Below are 10,128 nucleotides of genomic sequence, written 5' to 3'. Positions count from 1 at the left end.
TGGGGAGGATAGAAGAGTTTTGGGCTCTTACATCAATCCAAACCCAGGCAATTGTGGAAGTAGCATCCAAAAGCCAACAATCCATGCCAACAACTTTGAACTTAAACCACAGCTCATCACCCTTGTTCAGAACAACTGTTCGTTTGGAGGAAGTGTTCAAGAAGACCCCAATCAACATTTAACCACCTTCCTGAGAATATGTGACACAGTGAAGTCTAATGGTGTTCATCCTGACGCCTATAGGCTGCTCTTATTTCCATTCTCACTCAGGGACAAGGCAGCCAAATGGCTGGAATCTTTCCCAAGGGAAAGCTTGACAACTTGGGAAGACGTGGTGAACAAATTCTTAGCAAGATTTTACCCTCCTCAACGAATTAATAGGCTGAGAGCTGAGGTCCAAACTTTCAGGCAACAACATGGTGAGACTCTATATGAAGCATGGGAGAGGTTCAAGGACTTAACGAGGAGGTGTCCACCTGACATATTCAACGAATGGGTGCAGCTGCACATTTTCTATGAAGGGCTCTCTTATGAGTCAAAGAAGGTCGTAGACCATTCATCTGGAGGATCTTTGAACAAGAAGACCATTGAGGAAGCCATAAATGTTATTGAAACAGTAGCAGAGAACGACTACTTCTATGCTTCCGAAAGAGGGAACACAAGAGGAGTAATGGAGCTAAACAATGTAGATGCTCTGTTAGCCCAAAACAAGCTCATTACCCAGCAGCTGGCTAACTTCACCAAGAAGATGGAGATTAACCAAGTAGCAGTAATCTCCACTTCATCAACAATCCAAGAAGGAGTGAATGAAAAAGCAGAGGTGAGTCAGGAGCAAGCCAACTACATTGGGAATTCACCAAGGAAAAACTATGATCTATACTCCAAGACCTACAACCCTGGATGGAGAAACCACCCAAATTTTGGGTGGGGAGGTGAGCAATATCAAAACCAAGACTAGAGACGTTACAACTCCAACAACAATGCAGCTCACCAACAATTCACACAGAGGACGTCTCAACACCCCCACAATAACACTTCTTCATATGCTTATCAAAACCAAAATAGCACATCTGCTCCGAATCACCCATCAATTGATGACAAGCTCTCTAAGATTGAAGCCCAACTTGAAGGAATATGCCAAGAGATTCAAGAAAATAAGGTGTTCAAAGAGGAAGTGCGAGCCAATATTAAGAACCAGGGAGAGACCATTAGGAAGCTGGAATTCCAGGTGGGATATTTAGCTGAGAAGATTCCCAAACCTACCAATAGATTCCCAAGTGACACGGAGAAAAACCCCAAGGGAGAAGCAAAGAAAGTAAGATGGGAAGATTGCAAAATAGTCACTACGAGTGATCAAGAGACTGAAGACAAGCAAGGCAAACTTTGCAAACAACCTGAAGACAACTCAACAAAGGAGGAGGATAGAGATCACCAAGGACCAGAAATCTCACAACAAGAGTTGCTGAAGCTTTATGCTCCCTTCCCTCAACTGCTCAATGGTGCTATGGGAAAGAGAATATACTCAAGGTTCCTAGACTTGTTTGCATCTCTGCATGTAAACATACCATTCATCAAGGCAATTCAACAAATGCCTGCATTCATCAAGTATATGAAGGAACTTCTTCCCAGGAAAAGCTCACTCAAAGGAGGCCAGACTATAGTGATGAACAAGGAATGTAGTGCCCTTATTCAACCTGAGCTACCTACAAAAAGAAGAGACCCAGGGAGTTTTCACATCCCTTGTGCCATAGGTGAAACTATGTTCGATAGAGCGCTATGTGATTTGGGGGCCAGCATCAACTTACTGCCTTTATCCCTGGTGAAGAGGCTGCATATTAATGAGATAATGCCCACAGATGTAATCATCAGACTGGCTGACAAAACTCAAAAGCAAGCAATAGGAGTGGTGGAAAATGTGTTGCTAAAGGTTGGGAAATACTTTCTCCCAACAGACTTTGTCATTCTAGACATGGAAGAGAGTCACACTCACCCAATCATATTGGAAAGACCATTCCTAGCTACGGCCAGAGCACTTATCGATGTAGAGAAAGGGGAGCTAATATTGAGAATCCATGATGAACGACTCAGCTTCAATGTCTTCAAACTCTCACAAGAAACAGATAAAGAGGACAAGGAACTAAGCACAAACAATAAAGAGACACTGAAGGAGGAGACAAGCACTAAAGCACAGCCAGTTCATTCTGAAACCCCCTCAATTGATAAACAAGGAAAACAGCAATTGCCACAGCTCAAAGAAAAGTTGGAGGAACCTAAGCCTCTAAAGGCATGTGAAGACAACATCACAACTCCTTGGAAAAAAAAGGTCACCAAAGGGAAGGCAACCTTAAAAGAAACAAAGAAGAAGGTACCAAGGAGATGGAGGAACAAGAAGATCCCTACGAAAGATTTCTCTCCAGGGGATAGAGTTGTCTCAGCTTACTTCCCAGATATTCTCCCTAATCTCCCTACTGTACCATCTCAGTTACCTAAGGTCTTTACTATCTACAGAGTTCTTTCCCTGGAACATGTGGAGATCATTGATCCAACCAATGGATACAAGTCCACAGCAAGAGGAGAGGATTTTAAGCACTACCAACCACCCTGATGAAGGAAAAATGTCAAGCTAGTGACGCTAAAGAAGCGCTTCATGGGAGGCAACCCATGTTTTATATGTTTTTAAAATAATGAATAAATCAATGTTTATGAATTTCAATCCAAACTTGACAAACATTTGGTGAAATCTTTATCATGCAGTATATAGTGAAGAACAAGTTTGGTGTTCAAAGCAAACCAAGATGCATGCTAGTCTTGGGAGCTTTGAACAAAACTTTTCATCACATTGCTTCAAACTAAGTTTGGTGTCACCCCATGGTGCCACCAAAATGCATATAAGGACCCACCAATAGTTAGTTAGTTAGTTGGAATTCATAAATAAACAATCAAATCCTTACTTCCCTTTTATTCTAGCCGTAGAGTTTGATTTTTATGATATTAATTTCCTTATTTTAAATCTTTATAGGAAAGGAAAAAGAGCTAAGTTTGGTGTTCCACACCAGAACAATCCAAGAGTGATGGTGTAATTCGGAGCTTGGTGTTCCACCAAAGGACATTGGTTAGAATTACACTCCACTCCAGAAGAACATTGCTAGCTCCATCCAATCAAGAGAAACCACTTAGATGTAGTTAGACTATAGGTGATCATTGCTTTGTTGACAATAAGATATGGGGTTCTCTGCATATGTGCAATGTTTGCACTGGGAAAGGAACTAAGTTTGGTGTTCACACACCAAATTGAGTTCAAAAAGCACCAGCATACATGCAAGCTAACTATGTCTCAAGTGCTTTGGGAACAAGCAACTTCCAGTCACCTTGCAGGAATCTTATGAGGAAATGGTGCACCTCTACCCAAAGAAGCAAGGCAGCCAAAAACTAGGATGATGACAAAGAGAGAGAGCAACCAGAAATCATCACCCGAAGGTTGTATTGTTACTTAATTCCATTGTACTCAGAATGGTTGAAAGTTGGAAGTCCGAATGCACTTTTGATTTGTGGCTACTTGTAGTTGAATTTTTTTCTGTCTTTTAAGCTCTGAGTAGGTCTGTGTGCTAGTCTTTATGTCACTGCATCCTTACTTAACTTACTTGTATGCTTGTTCCTTTTGAATTAAATGAAGAGAGAATGATTATTTTTAAAAGACCAGAGTGGAGTTCATATTGTGGAAGTGCATTCATGAATCTTTGGGGTAGTCATAAGTTAGCTAAGTTGGTTCAACCACAAGGTTAGGAGGACAACTATCTATCCTGAATACTTGACTTTGGATATACCCATGAGACTGAGTATATGACAAGATCCTAATAAGAGAAAAGGGAAAGAATAATGGAAGTGAAAAACAAAAGAAAAAGAGTAAGCAATAAGGCTAGGCACCAATGGTTTGGACCTTGAGACAAGTGTCTGTGGTGCTCCTGTGTGAGGGATTTACTTGGATGAATAAGCTCTCAGGGGTGCTTTATCACTTGGTAACTTGGGTTAACTAACCCAGGATTATCAGCTAAAAATCCACTATCAAGAGTAACCCTCACCACAGAGCACTTAGTAACCCAAAGAGGTGCTGGACACCAAGGTCTCAAGAAAAGAAAATAAAGGAACTATATGCCTGTGGTGTGTATGTATGGGGGAGAGACTTGAGGGAGTAAGTCCTTAGGGGTGCTTCAACACCTAGCACCTTGAACCAACTGGTTCGGGAGTGTTGGCTGAAAGCTTATCTTAAAGAGTTGCCCTCTTACAGAGCACTTAGCCTAAATAACACAAATGACCCTTGAAATAACAATAAAAGGATCAATGAATAAAAGTCTCATGGGATATAAACAAAGTAAGTGTTTAGGGACATGATAAAGGTCTGAAAGCCAGTAATGGAATGAACCTAAGTTGCTATGCATGAAACCACCATAAAATCAGTAACATGACTTCCACAAGAATGACTCATTCCTCTGGATATTCCATTCATCATTCTCTTGTTCCAGTACTTGCTTAGGGACAAGCAAGCTTTAAGTTTGGTGTTGTGATGCCAGGGCATCTTGGCCAGTTTCACTGACCTTTTCTTTACTGTTTTTAGGTTAATTTCATGCATTTCCTTAGGAAATAAGCTAGTTTTAGGTAGATATTCACTTACACCTTGACTCAAGCATACATTGTGCATTTTACATTATTTCATGAGAATTTTGCATAAGTTTAGTGACAAATTGTATGTTGCATTACCCATGACTTGGACTAGAACTTTGATGCACTCTATTGCTTGATTTCAGGACCAAAGGAAGCAAGGAAAGGGAGGAAACTTGCAAGGTTAATGAGAAAAGTGATTGCCAATGACTCTCTCATAGCCATCATTGCCCACGTTAGAGTTCTCGTTAACTTAGTTAACGAGAACTCTAACGTGGAAAAGGGAAGTTGAGCCAATGTTAGTGACACTTAACATTGTCACTAACGTTGGCAAACACTCATAAGTGGCCACGTTAGAGCCCACGTTAACCTAGTTAACGTAGCCTCTAACGTTAAAAGGGGAAAGAAAAGCCAACGTTAGTGACATTCAACATTGTCACTAACGTTGGCCTAAGGATGCAACACACCACGTTAACTCCCACGTTAACTTGGTTAACATGGGAGCTAACGTAAAAAGTGAGAGTTGTCGCCAACGTTAGTGACACTCAACATTGTCACTAACGTTGGAAGCAACCACACAACCCCCCAAGGAGCCACGTTAACTTCCACGTTAACTTAGTTAACATGGAAGCTAACGATGAGGAATGAATGATGAGCCAACGTTAGTGACACTCAACATTGTCACTAACGTTGGGATGGCTAAGAATGGCTACGTTAGAAGCCACGTTAACCTAGTTAACGTGGACTCTAACGTGAGATCTAGGGGCACATTGGAACGTTAGTGACAATGTTGAGTGTCACTAACGTTCTCAAAGGTTGGCAAGGCCACGTTAGAAGCCACGTTAACCTAGTTAACGTGGAGCTTTAACGTGAAGCAAAAAGGGGCACACTGGAATGTTAGTGACAATGTTGAATGTCACTAACGTTCTCGAAGGTTGGCAAGGCCACGTTAGAAGCCACGTTAACCTAGTTAACGTGGGCTCTAACGTGAGGCAAAGGGGTACATTGGAACGTTAGTGAAAATGTTAAGTGTCACTAACGTTCCCGAACTTATACTTTCACTAAATGATTAACACCCCTTACGCCCTGAGCTAAAGTCTCTGCCCACTTAACACTTCTCTCTACAAGTAAAGCCAAGCCCAAATGAAGAAAAGAACTGCTTTAAGCTCAAGATCCAAAGGCCCAAGACTTGAAGAGCAAACTAGAAGCTGAGAAGAGTAGTATATATAGGAGTAGCTTTGAATTGTAAAAGGAGTTCTGGAGGCTGGAAAAAGAGAACTACTCTCTGTATTTTACTTTCTCTGCATTTTCTAGTTTTATGATGTATTCTCCATCTTTGTTTTCATTTTCAAGAGCTATGAACAACTAAACCCCTTTCATTGGGTTAGGGAGCTCTGTTGTAATTTGATGGATCAATACTAATTTCGTTATTCTTCTTCTATCTTTTCTCTTGATTTTACTTGAAAGCTTTCGATCTTCATCCAATTGAGTAGTTATCTTGGAAGAGAAGCTATTCAAACTTGGATCTCTTTTGAACCTTGAAAGAGGAATGAAGAGATCAAGCTAGAAATGCTTTCTCATGCTGGACCAAATTGGGTTTGGATGGGTATGTGACTATAATCTTCTCAATACTTGATTTGGGAAATGCATGTGGTATAATCAGTGACCATACTTCATCTCTACTCATGAGCAATTGACCAAGGAATTGGCTATTGATCAATATTTGAGAGATTGAATTGCAAGAAATTGTAATTCAATCACTTAAGATTGCCAAGGAGATCAATGAGTGCATTGATTGAGGAAGAGATGAAAATGAACTTGATCCGGAGAATTGCAACATCTCCTAAGCCCAATGAACTCCCCATCTCTGATCTTACCCATTCTCTTTAATTTCTGCCATTTACTTTTATGAGCAAATCCCCCATTCCCATTTACAATTCTGCAATTTATTTTCAGTCATTTGCTTCCAATCCTTTAATTTTAGCATTTACTTTTCTGTTATTTATATTCTCGCCATTTTATCTTCTGCAACTCTCAACCCAAATTCTAGATTTGCTCAGCTAGAACATTCTTCTAATTAAAGTTGCTTGATCAATCAATCCCTGTGGGATTCGACCTCACTCTATTGTGAGTTTTTACTTGACGACAAATTCAGTACACTTGCCGAAGAGAGATTTGTTGTGAGACAAGTTTTCCCCGCATCATCAACCAAAGCCAAAAGGGAGAAAAATATCTAAATTAAATTGAAAGCAAAGTAAGATTAAATCTTAAACACCTCAAATAAAGATTTATGAATCAAATGGGCAGCATAAGTCTGAAATACCTCAAATTATATTAAATAAAATATTCAAATCATAACATGGAAAAGTTTATAAATTAAATTGGAAAAATAAATAAAAATAAAGAACCTGGAATTGAGAGTCACTCCTAAAACTAAGAGAAGTCCTAAATCCTAATCCTAAGAGAGAGGAGAGAACCTCTCTCTCTAAAAACTACATCTACTCCTAAAATTGTAAAAGTGAGAGCCTCCTATGAATGGATGCATTCCTCCACTTTATAGCCTATAATCTGTGTTTTCTGGGCCGCAAACTGGGTCAGAAACAGCCCTGAATTCGCTGGTTGCGAATTCTGATTCGCTGATTTTCGTCACTTGCGACGCGGCCGCATGGATCACGCGGTCGCGTCGCCTAGCGTCAAAAAACTATAACATATTATATATCAAATCGAAGCCCCGGACGTTAGCTTTCCAACGCAACTAGAACCGCATCGTTTGGACCTCTCTAGCTAAAGTTATAGCCGTTTGAGTGCAAAGAGGTCAGGCTGGACAGCTTAGCAATTTCTCTAACTTCTTGTATTCCTTCCACTTTTGCATGCTTTCTTTTCATTCTCTGAGCCATTCCTGCCCTGTAATCTCTGAAATCACTTAACACACATATCAAGGCATCTAATGGTAATAAGAGAGGATTAATAATAAGCAAATATAAGTCCAAAGAAGCATGTTTTCAATCAAAGCACATAATTTGGAAGGTAAATGTAAAACCATGCAAATAGTATGAATAAGTGGGTAAAGAGTAGATAAAAACCACTCAATTGAGCACAAGATGAACCATAAAATAGTGGTTTATCAATGTCCAATGTTTAATGTGTTATATGCATGCGTATGATTGAGGCCATTATTTGATTATTAGCTCACTTACCCCAAAAAGCCTACCCTTCCATTTACCTTTGTTTGCCACCTTGAGCCTTTCTATCCCATTTGTTCTATATTTTACCACATCACTAGCCTTAACCAGAAAAACAAATTAAATACCCAAATTGAATCTTTGGTTAGCTTAAGAAAGAAATTATGTAGCAACTAAGTGCGGGAAAAACTGTGGGAACTTGGGTTAATGAAAGTGTACAGTACTTAAATGATGAAATATTAGGAATTTAGGTACCTACTCATGTGAAACAGGAAAAATTAAAAATCCATGTGCATTGATAAGTTATGTTTACTTTTACTTTAAAAAAAATAAAAAATATTCAATTAAATAAATAAGTAAATAAATAAGGGGACAAAATTACCCCAATGTTAAGTTAATGAAAAGATCAATGCATATGTGATACAAATTAAAAGAAGGGTTTATGCATGAGTATGTAATGCAAAAGTGGGAATTTTGGGTAGCTAGGCATGAATTTAAAAGTATATAGAGTATGTATAGGTGAAAGCTTAGGTTGATCAAGGATTCAATTTATAGCTCACTTAGCCATATATATACCTTCACCTTTACCTTGGCCCCATTACAACCTTGAAAAAACCTCATGATGTTTGCATTGGTACATTAAATACTTGTTGATTGGTTAGGTGAAGAACAAAGTTTAGAAAGCATGACTAGGGAAGAGTAGAGTGATTACCCTATACACTTGAGTGATTAGAGTGCATATACACCATCAGTGCGGGTTCAATGCTTGATTTTATGTTTTCTACTTTCATGAGCTGTCTTCTTATAAGTTTACTTGTTTTTACTGTGTGATTTTAATTAGTGATATTTGATTTATATTTGTCTTGAAGAACTTATTTACTTTTAACCAAGTAGGCAAAATCATTTTAGCATATAGTTGTATTCATAGGTTGCATTGCATTGCATGAGTCTTACTTTTTCCTACTCATTTATTTTATCTTTTTCAGCTAAGCATGAGGACATGCTAATATTTAAGTGTAGGGAGGTTGATAAACCACTATTTTATGGTTTATCTTGTGTTTAATTGAGTGGTTTTTATCAAGTCCTTACCCACTTATTCATATGATTTCCATGATTTTACAATTCCTTCCTAGTGTTATTCTATGGTTAAAAACTTGCTTCCTAGAATCTTTAATTTGTGTATTTTAATTCTCCATTATACCATTCGATGCCGTGATCCGTGTGTTAAGTATTTCAAGCTTTATAGGGCAGGAATGACTTAGAGAATGGAGAGGAAGGTTGCAAAAATGGAAGGAACACAAGAAACTAAAGGGATAACCAGCGAGCAATGACGCGCACGCATGGCTCACGCGAGCGCGCGATATGGAGAAATTTATAGCGACGCGTGCGCGTGCCTGATGCGTACGCATGGATAGGAGTTTTCACAAAGACGCGTACGCGTGACATGCGCGATCTGCAGAAATAACAGAAAACACTGGGGGCAATTTCGGGCCGGATTTTGACCCAGTTTTTGTCTCAGAAACACAGACTAGAGCCAGGGAACACGGAGAAACTCAACACACATTCTCATTAGCATAGTTTTAGTCTTTAGATCTGAATCTAGAGAGAAAAATTACTCTTCCTCTAGGTTTTCTTTTACATTCATAGTTTCATAGTTTATTGCTTTTGCTTTGGATATTGAAGAGTCATCATCTCCATTGAAGATACTATTCTAGTTTGTTTTCTTACCCCTTTATATTCCATATTCTAATTCTTGTTTAGAGTTACAATTGGATTATTTTCATGGATTGTTAATGCAAAGGATTACTTTTATTTTTAATTGAATTGCAGTTATTGTTTATCATGTCTTTCTTTTATTCTCTTTTTAATTCTATGCAAGTAATTCTCATGTCAATGGAGTAGATTTCCAACTTGACATGGGGGTTGATTAAGACGAGACACTTGAGTTGGAATGCTCAAGTGATTAGTTAAATTGGAAGTTGTTGGCTAATTCTGTATTAACTAACGCTAGACCTTCCCAAGGGAGAGGACTAGGTTTTGCGAATAAGAGTTAGCTCAATCACTTGACTTTTCTTTATTTAGTAAGGGTTAACTAAGTGAAAATAATAACCTCTTTATACTACACTTGAGAGAATTCCAACAAGGGTAGAACTTCCAATTAATCATTCTCCTAGTCAAGGCCTTTTATTTTGAATATTATAAATCTCTTTTAATTTTCACTGCTTTAATTTACAATTATTTATTTGCCCATTGCCTAAACTTAAAATTACCCAGAAAACTCCTGATTAAT

General features: G+C 38.6%; 1 non-coding gene across 1 annotated transcript; it reads right to left on the bottom strand.

Moving 5' to 3' along the window:
- Nucleotides 1-379: 379 nt before the first annotated feature.
- LOC148579933 (small nucleolar RNA R71) lies at nt 380-483 on the bottom strand. Its single transcript, XR_015894315.1, has one exon. It is a non-coding gene; the product is annotated as a small nucleolar RNA R71 (small nucleolar RNA).
- Nucleotides 484-10,128: the final 9,645 nt, after the last annotated feature.

The sequence above is a fragment of the Arachis ipaensis genome, chromosome B10, assembly GCF_059453495.1.
Source record: "Arachis ipaensis isolate K30076 ecotype BB chromosome B10, ASM5945349v1, whole genome shotgun sequence".
NCBI lineage: Eukaryota > Viridiplantae > Streptophyta > Magnoliopsida > Fabales > Fabaceae > Arachis > Arachis ipaensis.
Note: the sequence above shows the minus strand (reverse complement) of the source record. Positions and strands in the feature narration are given on the sequence as shown.